The following is a 19,962-nucleotide window of genomic DNA, read 5'->3' on the forward strand; positions in this document are numbered from 1 at the left end:
GTTCTGCAAGAGATGGAGAAAGTACAGGTAGACTTGTGATATAGTCATGTGGCCTGAGTGTCACTATTTTCTCCTTAAAGCTCCAGCCAAAAACTGGACAAGGATAGAGAGGAGGAGGGAAGAACAAAAGAGCCCTTCTCTATGAACCTTGTGCCTCCTGTCCTACCAGTTTTCTTTTACAGATTCTCACTTCTGCTAGCCTAGCCAGGGATTACTCCAGGAATCTAAATAGATGCCCTAGTCCACTTTAGCTTTATTCCCAAGGTACTCATTTTTATTTTGATTTGATAGAATGTGAGCAAGTTGACCTCAGGTCACACTTTGTTCCAAAAACTTTTGGAATTATTCCAGGACTTGTGGTGGAAGTATGGTACTCTAGGGCAGTCTTTCTCAAACTATATATGGTAAAGGACCAGGTTTTTTGTTTTCCAGTCCTTCATTTATCAATATGCATTCTTATTGCCTATGACAAGTATGGAGTTCACACTGTGTGCTGCCCACCAGGCAAGTTTGACAGCACCCAAACTGGCCAGACTGTTCTGTAGGTTAAGTCCATTGATCATGTACTTGGATATCACAGCAACATTAAAACGCTAAAAAGTTTTTAAACACTTTCAATTTCTAATTCACCATGTCACAGACTGGTAAAAAAATACACACACACACACACGTACACAGACCAGCACAAGTCTGCAAATCACCTTTGAGTGGCACTGTTCTGGGGCCTTCCGTCTCTCTGAAGATCCTAGCAGAGCTGATACCTATCTGTACCTCTTGTTCTCTCCTATTTGAGTTTCACTTCCAGAGAACTTATTATTCAGCAAGAATGTGTCACTAGTAAGGACATCTCTAGCATTTCCCTAGCCTTCCTTTTCTGCTGCTCAAAAATAATCATTACAAAGCATAGGTTTAAGCTGTATATGAAATATTTATGCGACTCCCAAACTTTAAAGGAGTTGCTCCTTTGTTCCAAAATTAAATGTGTTAGATAACAAATTTATGATTGTATGGGTGGCTTCATGAATTAAGAATTGAATTGATACAGACTTTGTGATAATTGGGACATTTTCTGTGACTCTGGAAGGTCTTGTCAAAGCCCCATGAGGCAGTTATGATATGATGTTAAGATGGCTTTGGGGAGCTAGGAGAAAACATTGGCCCATATTGAATAAAGTGGAGATGGCAGACCATACAAAAAAGGACCAAAAGACTTAGAGGAAGTGGATATGCAAGAATGAATGTTACATAACACTGGTAAACCCACGAGCTGACTACATACCCCGGAAAGACCTGGGAATTATTTTTTAATAAAGGCAATAGGAAAGGCACTGATGAAGGGTTACCAACATCTTTGAGAAATTTAGAAGTGGCTGTCTCTGTAGATTGAAGCTGATAGAAGATGTAAAAGAAATTGGTTTCTTAGTAGTAGTTGGGGAATGATAGGATCCTGACATAGCAGAGGCCAGATGGCAACACTTAACTCTCAGAAGCAAGGTGCGTAAATTTCCCTAAGGGTAGCAAGGTCAAAGTGGAGATGGCTAACGGAATGTGGGTGGTCCTAGGAGCAGGATAGATGGGCAACCAAGAAGAGTATTGCCTTCTTATGTATAAGGGAGATCAAGAATGGTTGAACAGAAGGCTGAAATCAGAAACTTCAAAGAAAAGTCCCAATTTCTTGTCCAGTTTTTAAGCCTGAGATAGTTCTTAGACTCATAAACTCTTAGACTCATAAACTACAAATGGAAAGAGCCATTTATCAGTTAATCATTGAGTGGAAAAGCACTGTTCATCCTCTGTTCTCACACCACAACGAGCAACACAGAAGTCTTCTGTAATCACGTGTGGACTTCCCTCCCCTCAACAAGCAAGCAGTTCTGCAGTGGATAACAGCTGGATATCCTCTAATTTCCTTTAATTCTGACACTGTCTACCTGGAGACAGTGTCAGATCCTGCAGGTTGATCAATCAGTCACCAAGACTGTCTCCCCAGCTTCTGATGTCAATTGCAATTCCTGGGTTATTTTGCCTGTGCTATAAGTCAGGGTGTCTACAGCCCCCTCCTTGGGTTTGATTAATTTGTTAGGGTGGCCCACAAAACTTGGGGAAACACATATTTCAGTTTATTTAAAGGATATTACAATGAATATAGATGAAAACATGGCTGGAGCCAGTGGCTCACGCTTGTAATCCCAACACTTTGGGAGGTCAAGGCGGGTGGATCACCTGAGGTCAGGAGTTCGAGACCAGCCTGGCCAACATATAGTGAAACCCTGTTTCTACTAAAAAAATTACAAAAATTAGCTGGGTGTGGTGGTGCATGCCTATAGTCCCAGCTACTTGGGAAGCTGAGGAAGGAGAATTGCTTGAACCAGGGAGGCAGAGGTTACAGTGAGCCAAGATTGCGCCACTGCACTACAGCCTAGGCAACAGACAGAGGAAGACTCCATCTCTCAAAAAAAAAAAAAAAAAAAAGATGAAAAGATGTATAAGGCAAGATTGCAGAGCTTCCATTCCTTCTCTGGGCATGCCACCATCTAGGACAGTGGTCCCCAACATTCTTGGCACCAGGGACCATTTCAGAAGACAAAGTTTTCCACAGACGGGGGTCTGGAGATGGTTTCGGGATGAAGCCATTCCACCTCAGATCATCAGGCATTAGCTAGATTCTCATAAGGGGCACACAATCTAGATCCCTCGCATGTGCAGTTCACAATAGGGTTTGCACTCCTCTGAGAATCTAATGCCGCTGCTGATCTGACAGGAGGTGGAGCTTAGGCGATATTGCTGGCCCACCTGCCACTCACCTCCTGCTGTGAGGCCCAGTTCCTAACAAGCCATGGACTGGTACTGGTTCGTGGCCCAGGTGTTGGGGATCCCTCACTCTAGAAACCTTCATGTGTTTTACATCTTGGAAGCTGTCTGGATCTTGTATTTTTTGGGTCTTTTTGGAGGCTTTATATGTAGGCATGATTAGTTGAACCATTGGCCATTGGTGATTAATTTAAAATTCAGCCCCTCTGTTTTCTCTAGAGGTTTGGGGGTGGGGTTGAAAGTTCCAACCCTCTAATACTGCTTTAGTTTTTTTGTTGACTGGCCCCCATCCTGAAGCTACCTAGGGGGATGGCAACCATCAGTCAACTCATTGGAATATGATAAGACATCACTTTGAAGATTTCAAGGATTTTAGAAGTTATATTCCAGGAAAAGGGGTTGAAGACCAAATATATATTTTAAAATATCACAGCCAAACACTGGGAAAAGAATATGTAGATGTTTTTGAGTTGGGAAACAGGGTTACAGGGTTCTGAGTTGGCACTGATACCCAGGAACCCGAAGTACCACCACAGTGTCTTCCCCTCAACACCCCTAACCCTGCTCTTACAGTGTGTTCCAAAACCCCGCATTATGATCATATCCCCCATTTCCAAATGTATAATCAGAATGAACATGTTTAGCAGTTTTGGCAGAAAGGCCATGCTCCTGAAACTGCACCCCCACCTCTGCCAAGATAGAAAATAAAAAATACTGTATTCTGGGGAAAATGGCAGAGATGAGTTCAACCCTTAAAGACAAAGGTTGTAGGGGTGTTATCTCCATTATAGTCACATTCAGTTTCAGCTGTTTGACCTGTGCAAAAACTAAATGGCCTATAGTGAATAACAATGAAATACTATAAACTTAAGCAAGTAGTAGTCCCAATTGCAGTGCTGTGTTGGATATGCTTTCTTTACTGGACAAAGTAACAGGCTGTTGTATAGGTATGTAGCTGCTAATCTAGCTAGATCACAAACTACAGCCCACAGGCCAAATCTGGCTCATTACCTGTTTTTGCAAATAAAGTTTTATTAACATGCAACTATCATTTATTAACATATTGTCTGTGGATGCTTTTGTGCTACAATGACTGAATGCAGTAGTTGCAACACAGACCATATGGCCGGCAAAATTGAAAATATTTACTATCTGGCCTGGCGTGGTGGCTCACACCTGTAATCCCAGCACTTTGGGAGGCTGAGGTGGGTGGATCACCTGAGGTCAGGAGTTTGAGACCAACCTGGCCAACATGGTGAAACCCTGTCCCTACTAAAAATACAAAAATTAGTTGGGCGTGGTAGCGTGTGCCTGTAGTCTCAGATACTTGGGAGGCTGAGACAGGAGAATCACTTGAACCTGGGAGGCGGAGGTTGCAGTGAGCTGAGATTGTGCCATTGCACTCCAGCTTGGACAACAGAGTGAGACTCCATCTTAAAAAAAAAAAAAAAAGTTATATTAATCAGGTATTAAGGATATGTTAATCAGACCCTACAACCAAGCAGTGTCAAGTACCCTGGATTCCTTGGTTAGACATATTTACTCAAGGTGGTAGGGGATAAATGCTGCAAAGATGCAGGGGCCTGCGACTGGTGAAATTTTTAGTTCAGTGGTCTGAAGCATTCTAGAACATCGCCTCTAAAGTAAAGTACAGGTTATTGCAGGCCTCTTACGGTTTTGGAGGCAGCATATTCTGCACTTGGGTATGCAATGAACAGCTCTGCAACAGGTCCAGGGGGCCATATCACCTGGAAAATTCCATTGTACTAGAGGTATCTATGGTAGGAAGAGATTGTAGATTCTTTGATAATACCCAGTAGGAGGGAGAGTTCCAGCCCAGACTTCCAGGATTCTGGAGTAAGGTGATGCCATTTTTAGCAGAAAAAGTTTTACCATTTGAAATGCATTTTCTGGCTTGCTCTTAGGCCCTGGAAGAGACTCAGCGTCTGGCCATGAGATATCAAGTGATATCAAGTGTGACCAGTTGCCCATATAACCAGCTGGTTATCATTAGACCTTCCAAGTCATGAGGTTGGGTGTATACAGCAGCAAACCATCTTACAATGGAAATGGTACATTTGGGAAGAAGCCCAAGCAAACTTAGTGGCACAAGTAAGTTAAATTGAACAAGGGGCCCCAGCACTCCCATGTCACCTACTCTTTTTCTTAGCTCATGCCTCTGGCCATACAAAAATTCCTTCAGCCACCTTACAAAGGAGGAAAAACTCTAGGCCTGGTTTATGGGTAAGACTGCCTTGTTATGCTGGGGCAAGCCAGATGGACTACAGCCTCTCACTGAGACCTACTCAGGTGGTCATGAAAGACAAAGATGAGGGAAATCTTAACGTGTAGGGCTTCAGGCAATGTACTTGATCATTTCCTTTGAGAAAAGAAAAAAGTGGCTGGAGATAAAGTTATACAAGAACTCATGGTCACTGGCTTTGCTGGTCAGGGGCCTGGAAGAAACAAGATTTAAAAATGGGTGACAAGGTTGGATGAAGAGTATTTGGATGGGCCAGGGAGAGTGGAGCCTATTAAAGCATTGCCAGCAAAGGACGAAGTAACCAGATGGACAAGATGTTTTTGGTTGTTTTTTTTTTTGTTTTTGAGACAGTCTTGCTCTTGTCACCCAGGCTAGAGTGCAATGGCGAGATCTTGGCTCACTGCAACCTCCACCTCCCAGGTTCAAGCGATTCTCCTGCCTCAGCCTCCCAAGTAGCTGGGATTACAGGCGCCTGCCACCACACCCGGCTAATTTTCGTATTTTTAGTAGAGACAGGGTTTCACCATGTTGGACAGGATGAATTTATCAGAACTACCTCAGCTATCCCAGTGCTTGCACAGTGTACTCACGAATAGAATCACCATGGTGGCAGAGATGGACGCTACTCATTGGCCTAGTAACATGGACTCCTCTCACCCAAAGCTGACCTAGCTACTGCTATTGCTGAGTGTTCAACAATAGAGACCTGTCAGCAACAGAGACCAATGCTGAACCCCCAGTTCAGTACTACTCAAGGAGAACAACTAGACACTTGATGGTGAGTTGATTACACTGAACATTTTCCATTTTGGAAAAAGCAAAAATTTATCCTGACCTGGGAGGCAGAGGTTGCAGTGAGCCGAGATTGCACCACTGCACTCCAGCCTGGGTGACAGAGCGAGATTGTGTCTCAAAAAAAAGAAATATTACAAAATTCCTCCCTGTTTCCTCAAGGTAGGACAAATGTGGTGCCATTTATGTTCCAGAGTTCCTAGTGGAGGCTAAACTTACCATCTGAATCTATATCTTTGGGTAACTTTCCCCCCTGTCCTGTATTGCTTCCCTCACTTTGTTACAGGTTTTACTTGAGAGCACTCCCTCAATAAACCATTTGTACAGAATCACTTTCTCAGGCTCTGCTTTTAGAGAATCCAACCTAAGACAGGTTAATAGTGGTGCCAACTAAGAAATATCAAGAATCAGAACAGTTTGGGTTTGACAGAAGGTAGAGCAAAAGTGAGTTCAGTTTTGGAATGTTAAGGTGCCATTGGCTGGAATAGATGGGGACTTTGTCAACTTCATAAAATTGCACCTATGAGTAACCTATAGCTAACATCATAGCTTAATGGTGAAAGACTGAATACTTTTCCTCCAATATCAGGAACACAAGGATATTCACTCTTTCCACTTCAAGTCAGCATTGTGCTGAATGTTCTATCCAGAACAATTAGGCAAGAGAAAGAAATAAAAGGCATCCAGATTGGAAAGGAAGAGACAAAACTATATTCACAGATGGCATCATCTTGCATACAAAAAAATCCTCCAGCCTGGGCAACACAGTGAGACCCCATTTCTACAAAAAAGTTAAGGGTGGGTGCAGTGGCTCATGCCTGTAATCCCAGCACTTAGAGATGCCAAAGCAGGAGGATCCCTTGAGCCCTGGAGTTCAATATTACCCTGGGCAACATAATGAGACCTTGTCTCTACGTAAAATAAATTTTAAAAAGTTAGCCAGGCATGGTCCCAGCTATTTGGGAGGCTGAGGTGGGAGGATCACTTGAGTCTAGGAGGTCAAGGCTGCAGTGAGCCGAGATCACACCACTGCACTCCAGCCTGGGCAATAAAGTGAGACCCTGTCCAAAAAAAAGAAAGAAAAAATACAATGTGGAACTGGCACAAGAATTGATGTGGTGATCAATGGAATAGAATTAAGATTCCAGAAATAAACTCATACATATAGTCAATTGATTTTTGACAAGGGTGCCAGGACCATCCCATATGGAAATAATAGTTTTTCAACAAATGGTGCTGGGACAACTGGATAGCCACATGCAAAGGATTGAAGTTCAATTTTTACCTCACACTATTTACAAAAGATAAAATCGATGAATGACATAAAAGAATTAAAACGAAAGTTCTTAGAAGACAACACAGAGGTAAAATCTTCATGACTTTGGGTTTTGCAAAGGATCCTTAGATATGACACCAAATGCATGAGCAACAACAAAAATATAAGTTTGAACACATCAAAATTTAAAAGTTTTGTGCCTTAGGGACATCATGATGAAACACAACCTGCAGAAAGGGAGAAAATATTTGCAAATCACATATCTGATAAGAGACTTGTATCTAGAATATATCCTTAATAATAAAAAGGCAATCTGGGCCGGGCATGGTGGCTCACGCCTGTAATCCCAGCACTTTGGGAGGCCGAGGCGGGTGGATCACCTGAGGTCAGGAGTTTGAGAACAGTGTGGCCAACGTGGTGAAACCCCATCTCTACTAAAAATACAGAAATTAACTGGATGTGGTGGCGGGTGCCTGTAATCCCAGCTACCTGGGAGGCTGAGGCAGGAGAATCACTTAAACTCAGGAGGTGGAGGTTGCATTGAGCCGAGATCGCACCATTGCACCGCAGCCCAGGCAACAAGAGCAAAACTCCATCTCAAAAAAAAAAGTCTGGGCTGGGTGTGGTGGCTCTCATCTGTATCCCAGCACTTTGGGAGGCCAAGGCAGGAGGATTGCTTGAGCTCAGGAGTTCAAGAACAGCCTGGACAACAAAGAGACCTTGTCTCTAAAAAAAAAAATTAGCTGGACATGGTGGCATGTGCCTGTGGTCCCGGCTACACGGGAGTCTGAGGCAGGAGGATTGCTTGACCCCAGGAAGTCAGGGTTGCGATAAACTGTGTTCATGACAGAGCAAGACCTGTCTCAAAAAAGAAAAAAGAAAATCTGTTGGGCATGGTGGCATGCACTTGTAGTCCTAGCTACGCAGGAGGATCCCTTGAGGCCAGGAATTCAAGGCTGCATTATACTATGATCGTGCTTGTGAATAACCACTGTACTCCAACCTGGGCAACAGAGTGAGACATGGTTCCTTGAAAAATTGTTTTTTGGCTGGGTGTGGTGGCTCATGCCTGTAATCCCAGCACTTTGGGAGGCCAACGTGGGCAGATATCCTGAGGTCAGGAGTTTGAGACCAACCTGGCCAACATGGCGAAACCCAGTCTCTACAAAAATTAGCTGGGTGTGGTGGCGTGCACCTGTAGTCCCAGCTATGTGGGAGGTTGAGGCAAGAGAATTGCTTGAACTTGGGAGGCAGAAGTTGCAGTGAGCCAAGATCACACCAGTGCACTACAGCCTGGGTGGACAGAGCAAGACTTTGACTCAAAAGAAAAAAAAAGAAAAAAAAAATTTTTTTTTTTTTAAAGAAAAGTCAATTTAAAAGTGGGCAAAGGATCTGAATAGACATTCCTCCAGAAAAGACATAAAAATGACCTATGTAAGCACATGAAGAAATACTCGACATCATTAGTCATCAGAGAATTGCAGATCAAAACCACAATGAGATACCACTTCACAACCACTGGGATGACTAGAATCAAAAAGTGAGATAAGTGTTGTCAAGGATGGGGAGAAATTGGAATTTTCATACACTGCTGCTGGGAATGTAAAATGGTACAACTGCATTGGAAAACAGCCTGGCAGTTCCTCAGATGTTTAAATATAGAGTTAACCATATGACCCAGCAATTCCATTCATTCCTAGGTATATACCCAAGAGAAATGAAAACACATTCACACAGAAACTTGTATATTAATGTTGATAGCAACATTATTCATAATAGCCAAAAGGTGGAAACAACTGAAATATTCATCAACAGATGAACACATAAAATGTGGTTCATCCACACTATGGAATATTATTTGGCCATAAGGTGAAATGAAGTACTGATTAATGCTACAACATGGATGAACCTTGAAAACATTGTGCTAAGTTAAAGAAGCCAGTCACAAAAGACCACATACTATGTGATTCCATTCATATGAAAGTCTAGAGTTAAGGAATCTATAGACACAGAAAATAGATGAATGGTTTCTTAGGGTTCTGGTTGGGGGAATGGGAAGATGGAATGGAGATTAGCTTAAAAGGCACTAGGTTTCTTTTTGAGGTGGTGAAAATACTCTAAAATTGACTGTGGTGATAGTCACATGTATCTATAAGTATACAAAAAGCCATTGAAATGTATACTTTTTTTTTTAACCTAGGAATACATTTTTTCCCCAAAAAATGCCATTTAAGTATATACTTTAAATGAGTGAATTTATACTTTTTGTTTGTTTGTTTGTTTCTTTTTGAGACAGCCTCTCCCTCTGTTGCCCAGGCTGGAGTACAGTGGTGTGATCTCAGCTCACTGCAACTTCTGCCTCCTGGGTTCAAGTGATCCTCCCACCTCAGCCTTCTAAGTAGCTGGGACTTACAGGTGCATGCCACCACACCTGGCTAATTTTTGTATTTTATTTTGTAGAGATGGGGTTTCATCATGTTGCCCAGGCTGGTCTCGAACTTCTGGACTCAAGCAATCTGCCTGCCTCAGCCTCCCAAAATGCTGGGATTACAGGAGTGAGCCACTGTGCCTGGCCAATTATATACTTCAAATGAATGAACTGTATGTGAATTATATGTATGTGAATTTATATGAATAAAGCTGTTAAAGGCTGGGTGCGGTGACTTATGCCTGTAATCCCAGCACTTTGGGAGGCCGAGGAGGGTGGATCACTTGAGGCCAGGAGTTCAAGACCAGCTTGGCCAGCATGGTGAAACCTCATCTCTACTAAAAATATAATCATTAGCCGGGTGTAGTGACGGGTGCTTGTAATCCCAGCTACTCGGGAAGCTGAGGCAGGAGAACAGCTTGAACCTGGGAGGCTGAGGTTGCAGTGAGCCAAGATTGTGCCACTGCACTGCAGCCTGAGCGACAGAGACTCTGTCTAGAAAGAAAGAGAGAAAGAAAAAAAAGAGAGAGAGAGAGAAAGGAAAAAGAGAAAAGAAAAGAGAAAGAGAGGGAGGGAAGAAAAAGAAAGAAAAGAGAAAGAAAGAAAGAGAAAAAAGGAGAAAGAAAGCTGTTAAAAAAAAAAAAAAAAAAGTGCCATTGGCCATCAGGTATGCGAGTCTAAAGCCTGAGTTGGAAATAAAGACTTGGAAGTCATCATTATGTAGATGGTAGTTTTTCTTTTTTTTGGAAACAGGGTCTCACTCTGTCATTCAGGCTGGAGTGCAGTGGTGTGACCTCAGCTCACTGCAACCTCTGCCTCCCAGGCTCAAGAGATCTTCCTACCTCAGCCTCCTGAGTAGCTGGGACTACAGGTCACACTACCATGCCCAGCTAATTTTTGTATTTTTTGGAGAGACGAGGTTTTGCCATGTTGCCCAGGCTGGGCCTGAGCTCAAATGATCCACCCACCTTGGCCTTCCAAAGTGCTGGGATTACAGATGTGACCCACTGCGCCCAGCCCTGGACAGTAGTTTAAATGTAAGAATGGATACAATCACTGAAAGAACACATAGAATGAAGGGGAAGAGAAGCTAATTGAATAAATGATTAGAGAGAGAAGATAGATACACAAGGGATAATAATCATCACAACCTCAAATAGGAAAGCCCAAATAAGAAAGGGACAATTCAGTGGTAATGGCAATTGATTTGGTGGTAATAACCATTGTGTCCACAAAACGGTACAAAAAGCAGATCGTAGAAAGAGAGGCCTCTATCCCTATAGCTCCACTAAGATGACTTGCCATGGTCTGATCCTCCATTTTCCAAATCCGATGGTCAATTTTCAGTGATCTTAACCTGTTTTATAAGCAGGAATGATGGAGATTATAGCCCCTTCTTGAAGCCTTTTTTTGGTTTGTTTTATAAGACCCCTCACTTTTGAGTTTTCTTCCTATTTCCTGGCTACTCTTTTAAAATAAATTTTGTTGTATGTTCCTCCTCTCTGACCTTTATTTCGGAATGCCTCAGGATTAGAGGTCTCAGTCTTTAAACTGCTTCTCTTTTCTTCCACATTGATTTCTCTCCACCCCGTGGCTATGTATGCCATTTATAACTTAACTACTCCTTAATTTATACCTCTCACTGTCCCTTCTATGAGCTCCAGGTTCATATTTCCAATTGTTTACTCAGTAACTCCATTCGGAAATCTAATAGGGATCTCCACTTTCATATGTCTGAAGTAAAATTGGACGTTCCCCCTGCCAAAAAAAGAAACCCTTGCTCCTGTCTCCCCACATGCGCTATCTCAGTAAACGACATCACTATCCAGTTACTCAAATCAAACTGATTTTTGTATTTTGTACTTTTTTACTGATTTTTGATTCTTGTCTTTATCTTGTCCCCCACATTCAATCTATTAACACATCACCTCTCCACCACTTTCAGAGTACATCCTGAATCCTACCACTTTCATTGCAACACTCGTCTTGTAGGTCTTCTTCAATAGCTTCCTAACTGGTCTTTTAGCTTCTATTTGGCTTCCCTATAGGGAGTTCTCAAAGAATCAACCACAGTGAACATCTTCAATTACAAATCAGATCATGCCACTCTTTTACTCAGAACCCTCCATGGCTTCCCAGCATTCTTAGGATAAAATTCAAAGTCCTTTCATTGGTCCATAAGTCGGTAAGTGATCTGGCTCCCATCTTGTTTCTCCAAACTAAGTTCCTATCTCTTCTTTTGCCACGGTGGCTTCCTTGCCAAGCACACTCAAGCTGCAGGGTCTTTACCTTGTTGTTTCTTCTGCTTGAAATGTTCTTTCCCAAGTATGTATAGCTTACTGTCTCACTTCAAACCTTTATTTAGATGTCACCTCAGCAGAGGAGCCTTCCCTGAACCCACTATGTAAAAGAGCACACCCATCCATGTAACCCATTTTTATTCTGCTTTATTTTCCTTTACAGTACTCTTAATAACTTTATTATCTGTGTGTCTTTCCCCTCCTCCTATGCTCCCAACCCTTGCACTAGTAAGTTCCATGAATGCAAGAATCTTGGTTCTATTCACTGTTGCAGCCCCAGCACATAGAACAGGGCCTTCCAGAGCAGGAATTCAATAAATAGTTGTTGACTGAATGAATGAAAGAATGAATAGGATGGTGGGGCATTAAATAGCTACTTTGTGCTGTAGTCCTCTTCTAGGTGTTGAGATTACAAAACTGGTAAAAACATAGTCCTTGCCCTCAAGAATTTATATTCTAGTAGTATAGCTGGATTATAAATATGTAATTTTAGATTAAATGTTATAGGTAAAAAATGTTACGAAAAAAACAATGCAGAGGAAGGGGATAGAGGAGAATAATGGCATGAGGTTCCATTTTAGTTAAAATAGTCAAGAGCTGCCTGCCTTAGGAAGTAGGATTTCAATAGTCACTTCAAGTCTAGTAAAGATCTAGTAGATGAACATTCCAAGAAAAGGAAAAAACCTTAGGGCTGGGACATGCTTTGATTGGAGTGACAGTAAGGCTAGTGAGGCTAGAACAGAGCTAGGCAGTGCGGGAGGAGATGAATCAGATAAATAGGCAGGTGCTAGATCAGATCATGTAGGGCCCTTCTTAGAGGCAACTGATTTTTTGATGGCCTCTAAGGCTATCATACTTTTGACTTTTATTATGTGATGGGAAGCTTTTGGAGGTTTTGAACAAGGTGGGGACTGGGGAAATAATACGACCTTACTTTTTTTTTGAGATGGAGTCTCATTCCATCACCCAGGCTGGAGTGCAGTGGTGCGATCTCGGCTCACTGCAACCTCCACCTCCGGGTTCAAGCGATTCTCCTGCCTCAGCCTCCCAAGTAGCTGGGATTGCAGGCACGCTCCACCACGCCGGGTAATTTTTTTTTTTGTAATTTTAGTAGAGACGGGTTTCACCATGTTGGCCTGGTTTTGAGCTCCTGACCTCAAGTGATCCGCATCCGCCCACATCCGCCTCCCAAAGTGCTAGGATTACAGGCATAAGCCACCGCGCCCGGCCAGACCTTACATTTAAAAAAATCACTCTGGCTGCCTTATGTTTAATTGCAATGGCAATAATGGAAGTAGACAAACGAGGTAAGTTTCTATTGCGGTAGTCTTAAGTAATATATAATGACTTGGACTAGGAGAGTAGCGGTAGGGGAGGTGAGAAAGGGTCAGATTTTTGCACCCTGGCCTTCTGGTTGGAAAAAAAAAAAAAAAAAAATTCCCCAGCTTGGCAGCTGGGATTAATCCTCTGCACGGTTCCTGTAGGTGTCATAACGAAACAGGGTACAACAGTCACCCCATATCACCCGATATGGGAACCTTTACCACACCACCCCTCTTCAGAAAAGAGCCTCTGGAATAGCTACACCTCAAGCTACTGAGCCCCTTCTTTAAGAATACGTAAATGGAGACTCTGAGGGGAAAATGGGCCTCGATAGTATAGAAACCACTTAAGGAAACGAAGTCCTGAAAGGAAACGGGTATTTTCAGAAAAATCCTTGTGGCAATCATTGCTCGTTCCCAGTATTCAAAAACGGCAAAATTGGCCATCATCCAGGAGGTAGCCTGGAAATTTAGTTTATTTCTATCACAACTCTGGGAAGCCCCTAACTCGCATTTGTTTTGAGTATCACAAGAAAAGCAAGCCCGAAGAAACTACAAAAACAACTTTGCCTCTTCGGTAATGCGCACGCGCCCCTCCCTCTGTTTTCCGTTGGTCTTAAGCCCCGCCCCTTGTGCGTCCTTCGAGGAGGGTTGCGAGCCGTGAGCTCGCGCGACCACTCTTCCCTCAGTCTTCTCGAGCACATCGTCGCAAACGGGGCCGGAAAGCGTGGCAGCGCAGGCGCAAGCGCAGAGAGCGGAGGCGGTGGTGGTGGCGGCCGCTGGCCAGTGTAAGATGGCGGCGGCGTTGGTGGTGGCAGTGGACGGGGCGGCTGGGCCTGGAACAGTCGGAGCAGCCGCTAGCAGAAGGATGACCCAAGACGGGAAGCGGGCTGCTGAGCCTCGCCGATTCCCGTGCTTGTAACTGCCCCAGCCGGACACCCCCCCCCCTTGACCTTACCCGGTCTGTGTCTCGTTCCGGCTCGGCCTGCCCCCTCTCCGCTCCCCAGCCGGTTTCCCTTAAGGATGGGCCTGACCCCTTTCCCAAGCTCTTAGCGCTCAGGTCTTTTCCTTCCGCCGACCCGAAGTCATCGCCGGGAATACTGGTTGTCCTTTCCTCAGGTCAGCCCTGGGGTTGCCCCCAAGAGCGAGCCCCACAGTTCACAGGGACGCCTTGCTTCGTTGGGTGACCCATTTGTGCGCTCCTATTTCTCCCCTTAGATTGAGGGACATGGCTCGCCCTGCGTCTCCCCCTCACCTCAGGGCCACCGCGCAATGGGTCCCCCTCCCCCATCCCAAGTTCCCAGGCCCAGCACTTTGTACGGAAGGCGGAGGTCCAAGAATCCCGGAGTCGGTTGTTGCCTTGTGGTCTTGTACCCTTTGTGTTATAATTCTCTTAGTTTACCTCCTCTAACTCCCAAATCTTTTAGGATATCTTAGAACGGTCCCATTTGGTCCCTGTTAGTTGGAAAGCATCTGGTGGCTTGAATTTCTGACTCATGATTGTTACTGGAGTCTCTGTAAACAAACCGGCACTAGCGCTATCACATTCTCTCCGGGATTTCCCCCTCTGCTCTGTGGCTTCTTGTTGAGAGGTTGTTTGGTTATGGTTTAGCGTTAAAAAGATTCAGGTTATCCTTTTAAATGACTTTACGTTTTAGTGGAGCTGGGAGATTACTTGCCTGGCTTCTTATCTTCATGTTGGTTCATTTTCCATATGCGTGTGGGTTATTCAGTAATTAGAATTAGATAAATTATTTTGCTTTTAAATAGTTTTGAGAAGGCCTAAACATACTGAAGTGTATTCATAAATATTTTTATTATGTTCAGTAGAAGACACACCTTTGCCATGTAAATTTTAACTTTTCTCAGTCCTTCAGTGAATCGACAGACCTATTTTCTCAGGAGCTCAACCTGGCCTTACTTCAGTGATAAAAGGAGGAAAGGTGAGTGGGAGTTGGAGGCATTAAAATTCTTGAGTTCAAGACAGACTACCCTGATGCTCAACTGCTGACCACTACAGTCATAAAATTCCTACCAGTTTCCCAAAGAGTTTGGGTGTTGTTCTTGGCTTTGTTCCAGCTCTGGTTGAATTACTTTTACAAGTTTAATTGTCTGTGGGCTTCTTGTCTTTCCGTCCTAAACTATTGCTGTATGTCTTCAAATGACTTATGCCTAGAAGTGAGTGCGTGTCTCCTACCCCATGTCTTCTTTTCTTCTTTATTCATTTTCATTGTATTTTGTCTGTGTGTCGATCATATTTCTTACGTTGTAAAAAACTGGAACTTAGTTAGCCTGCGTTCTGTTCAGCCTGTTGTCAAATCAGATCTCTTCCCCTCTCACAGCTTTGGGTTGTCATCCCTTGGTATTTAGAGGAGAATATTTAGCTGCTTGTAACTAAAAGCTGGGGAGTGATGAGTGATGCTGCTTTTAGTTGGTGTCTGAGTCCAGTCTATTTCAGAATTCCGACTTTTTAGGATATAGTGGGAAATTTTTTGTAAAAAAATAAATAAATAAATAGTGGCTGCTCTTTCTTTTGTAGCTGGTCTGAAGAATTCTTGGTTAGCAGAAGAAACATCCTGGGCATTCAGCAGCATGGGTTGGTGCCAAAAAGGGAGTCAGAACATACTTATAAATGCAGTTTTCCTGAAGCTTTCAGGTTTCTGGTAGCAGAGACTAGAGGCTCATGGCATGTGACAGAAAAGCTAAGTGACTGGAAGGCAGCCCTGGCTGATTCCTAATATCTTTATGATTTGTAGTGGGAAAAGATTGAGTGACGCTGGTGATTTTTATTCCATTTGATGACTGACTTAGAAAACGCTAATTATGTACTGGAATAAAATGATTAGTGATGGTGTGTATGTGTATCAGTAAGATATAAAGAGAAAAGGACAGTCTTTAGAGATTGGACAGACTTTTAATTTAATTTTAAGGTTTAAATACTAGACTAATATTTCTTAGCCATGTGACCTTGAGCAAGTTACTTAAACTTCTCTGACTCTTAATTTCCACAACTCTAAAAGTGTGATAATACCGCTTACCTCCCAGGGTCATTGTTAGTATTATAGGGAATCTATTTAAAGCTCTTAGTAATCTAAGAGCATGTGGTACACACTCAAAAAATGTTTTGTTTTTTTCTGCATATCATTGATATAGCTTTGAATAAGTTATACATCAATTTATGCTTCTTTTACATTTCGCCTTAAAACATATTTTACTGGTTAATTTTCCCAACAGATTTTTAATTGATCAACTTAGACGTGTCCTTTGTAAGTGCCCACCTAGAATTGTCTTCTGAACATGAATCCCCTGGTGGGGGTTCATAACCAGAGGACAGAATATTAGATATTGGTGTATGTATATTTCAAAATGTATTCTTAAACATCAGTAAATTTTTTTGTTCATTGGTTCCTTCTTCTTGGTCTCTCTGTTAGCACACCTGATCAGAGTTGGCAGTGTTGCAATTCTTTCCCTTTCTGCTACAATGTTGTTTACCTCTCCTGCAACTACCCTTTATACTTTCCTTTTTTGCCATGAAGGGAATACATTTTTTTCCTTGTTGTTGGGCTGTACAGTGATCCTCATCAACAAATTATCAAAGAACTGTGTGAGGAGAAGGTTTTCATTTCTTTTTAAAGTGAATCAGGGCTAGGGAGTTAGGAATGAAGAGGGGTTTTTTGTTTGTTTTTTGTTTGTTTGTTTGTTTTTGAGATGGAGTCTCGCTCTGTTGCCAGGCTGGGATGCTGTGGCGCGATCTCAGCTCACTGCAACCTCCAAATTCCTGGTTCAGGTGATTCTCCTGCCTCAACCTCCCGAGTGGCTGGGATTACAGGCATGCGCCACCTTGACCAGCTAATTTTTGTATTTTTAGTAGAGGAGGGGTTTCACCATGTTGGCCAGGATGGTCTCAATCTCCTGACCTCATGATCCGCCCGCCTTGGCCTCCCAAAGTGCTGGGTTTACAGATGTTAGCCACCGTGCCCGGCCAAAGAGTTCTTTTTTCAGCTCCACAGCTGGACCATCTTAATAATATGACAGCACAGATGAAGAGTTTTAAACCCTTTGTTGGCTTTTCTTTCACATCTTTTTGGCAAGGGCACATGAAAATTAAGTACTGATAATATCGCAATGAAAGCGGCTGTGTCATTCAGACCAGTGATCAGTTTAGATTTGATGAACTTTTAACTGCCATCATCCAGGGTCTGAATTCTCCATTGTAAGGTAAGGACTCTCCAGGGTGGTGGTGAGATGGGTTGAGATTGCATTTGTATCATTTGTGTTTTTATAAACTCTGAAGATCCGTGTCGGGTGACGGAAAGGGTGGGAGGAGAAAAGAAAATACTTTGAAAGAGATAACTTGGACTCTATTTCCTTATGTGCTGGGTACGAATCCCCAGGTAACATCTGTGTATAGTAAATCAGTATTTCTAGTCTGTGGGCCACACTGTAAACTTTTTGTCTTCTAAAGTTTTTTTTTATTTTTGGTTTTTGTAGAGATAGGGACTCACTTTGTTGCCCAGGCTGGTCTCAAACTCCTGGGCTCAAGTGATCTTCCCACCTCAACTGAGTAGCTGGGACCACAGGCATATCACCATACCTAGCTAATTTTTTTTTTTTTTTTTTTTTTTGAGACAGAGTCTCGCTCTGTCGCCCAGACTGGAGTGCAGTGGCCGCATCTCAGCTCACTGCAAGCTCCGCCTCCCGGGTCTACGCCATTGCCATTCTCCTGCCTCAGCCTCCCGAGTAGCTGGGACTACAGGCACCCGCCACCTCACCCGGCTAGTTTTTTGTATTTTTTAGTAGAGACGGGGTTTCACCGTATTAGCCAGGCTGGTCTCGATCTCCTGACCTTGTGATCCGCCCGTCTCGGCCTCCCAAAGTGCTGGGATTACAGGCTTGAGCCACCGCGCCCGGCCTTTTTTTTTTTTTTTTTTTTTTTTAAGAGATGAGGTCTTACTTGCCCAGCTCGTCTCAAGTGATGCTCCCATCTTGGCCTCCCAAAGTGCTGGGATTACAGGCATAGCCACAGCACCTAGCTTGAAGATATTTTTATATTTCCAGGGTTTTAGGTCTTTACTTAAGAATTATGACATCTTATTAGGTAGTATTTCCTAGGATGGTTGGAGTGGAAGGCTAAGAATGCTAGTGACCTTTTAGTTCTCACCACCAACCTCTTAAAGTGCAGTCTATTTATTTATTTTTGAAACAGGTTCTCACTCTGTCACCTGGGGTGGAGTGCAGTGGCACCATCATGGCTCACTCCAACCTCGACCTCCTGAGTTTAGGTGATCCTCCCATCTCAGCCTCTCGAGTAGCTGGGACTACAGGTGCACGCCACCATACCTGGCTAATTGTTGTATTTTTTATAAAGATGAGGTTTCACCATATTGCCCAGGCTGATCTCGAACTCCTGGGCTCAAGCAGTCCTCCTGCCTCAGCCTCCCAGAACAGGATTACAGGCGTGAGCCTCTGCGCCCTGCTCAGTGCAGTCAATTAAATGTATAAAAATCTGCCAGGCCAAGTGCGGTTGGCTCATAGCTGTGATCCCAGCACTTTTGGGAGGCCAAGGTGGGAGGATCACTTGAGCCTAGTTGTTCAAGTCCAGCCTAGGTGATGTTGAGACCTTGTCTCTACAAAAAGTTAAAAAGATAGCCAAGCATGGGGCAAGTACTTGCACTCCTATCTCCTTGGGAGGCTGAGGTGGGAAGATCGAGTCCAGGAGTATGGGCTGCGGTGAGCTGAGATTGCACCACTGCACTTTAGTATGGGCAACAGAGCGAGACCTGGTCTCAAAAAAAAAAAAGAATCAGTCCCGGTGCCATGGTCCTTAGTGTTGAGTAGGATCAACCTAAGACAGAAGCTTGTCTACAGAGAGCTGAAAGAAAGCAGCCTCTTTGTTGCCAGTTTAAAACAATACTGACATTTTAAAAACAAACAGATTCTAGTAAGGAGACATTGTATAGAAGCGCACCCTGTTGTGAAAGACTGGGATCTTGAGTTTCATCCTCTAAGTCTTGTATTCATCAGGTGAGTTATAGACTTTATAAAGTGACTATTAAAATGCTTTCAGTAGATAGATTCATTACTCCATTATTTTTGCTGTAGAAAAGTTTATTCTAAACATGTCTAGGAAATACCCAGATTATAAAAGAGAAATAACGGTATCCACACAGGACTTTGTATTGCATAACATTGGTGTTAGAGTTAGTTTTTAAGTCTCTGAGACTGAATTACCTTTTTTTTTTTTTTAAAGCAGATTATCAGTGAGCTAAGATAATCTGCTGTTTACCCTCACCTGTTTGGAATGCAGGCAACTGAATTAATTGAATCAGCAATAGGCATGGAGTGGTGACTTTATATATTTTCATTTTAGAGCCAAAAGCCATTGAGTTTTAGCTTAGCTTTGTAGTAATATTAAAAGCTTCATCTTTTATTTTCACGAATGTACCCAAGAAACGTCATTGCTGTTAAAATCAGTCAGAAAAGGAGGCTACTTGCTCTTTATTGATTTAGTCATTCTGCTCTTGGAGTGAGTAGAAAGTCTTTGAAAGCTTTTCAAAAATTGGTGAGTGATGAATTTTATGAATTAGTCACTTCTTTGTAGCAGGTTTTTTTTTTTTTTTTTTTTAATCTCTACCTCTACAGGACATAGTTCCTGGGCCAGAAGCCAGATTTCTCAAGTACCACCTAACCTCAGAAATGTGTTATGATACAGATAAATTAATGAACGGAGGCTGCCTTGAGGTTGCCAGTAGGGCACTGGGGAGTAATTA

At 43.0% G+C, this 19,962-nt stretch overlaps 1 protein-coding gene across 12 annotated transcripts in view; it reads left to right on the forward strand.

The window, feature by feature from the left end:
* The first annotated feature begins 13,840 nt into the window (after positions 1-13,840).
* Positions 13,841-19,962, forward strand: part of LOC105498167 (DDB1 and CUL4 associated factor 8) — a 46,989-nt gene continuing 40,867 nt past the window's right edge. For 3 of the 12 annotated variants that reach the window (XR_003021812.2, XR_011615585.1, XR_003021811.2), the window contains exon 1: positions 14,322-15,135. The gene's annotated coding sequence lies outside the window, so the exon portion shown is untranslated. The other 9 variants (XM_011770059.3, XM_011770069.3, XM_011770058.3 and 6 more) reach the window with 9 other exon arrangements.

The sequence above is a fragment of the Macaca nemestrina genome, chromosome 1, assembly GCF_043159975.1.
Source record: "Macaca nemestrina isolate mMacNem1 chromosome 1, mMacNem.hap1, whole genome shotgun sequence".
Lineage (NCBI taxonomy): Eukaryota > Metazoa > Chordata > Mammalia > Primates > Cercopithecidae > Macaca > Macaca nemestrina.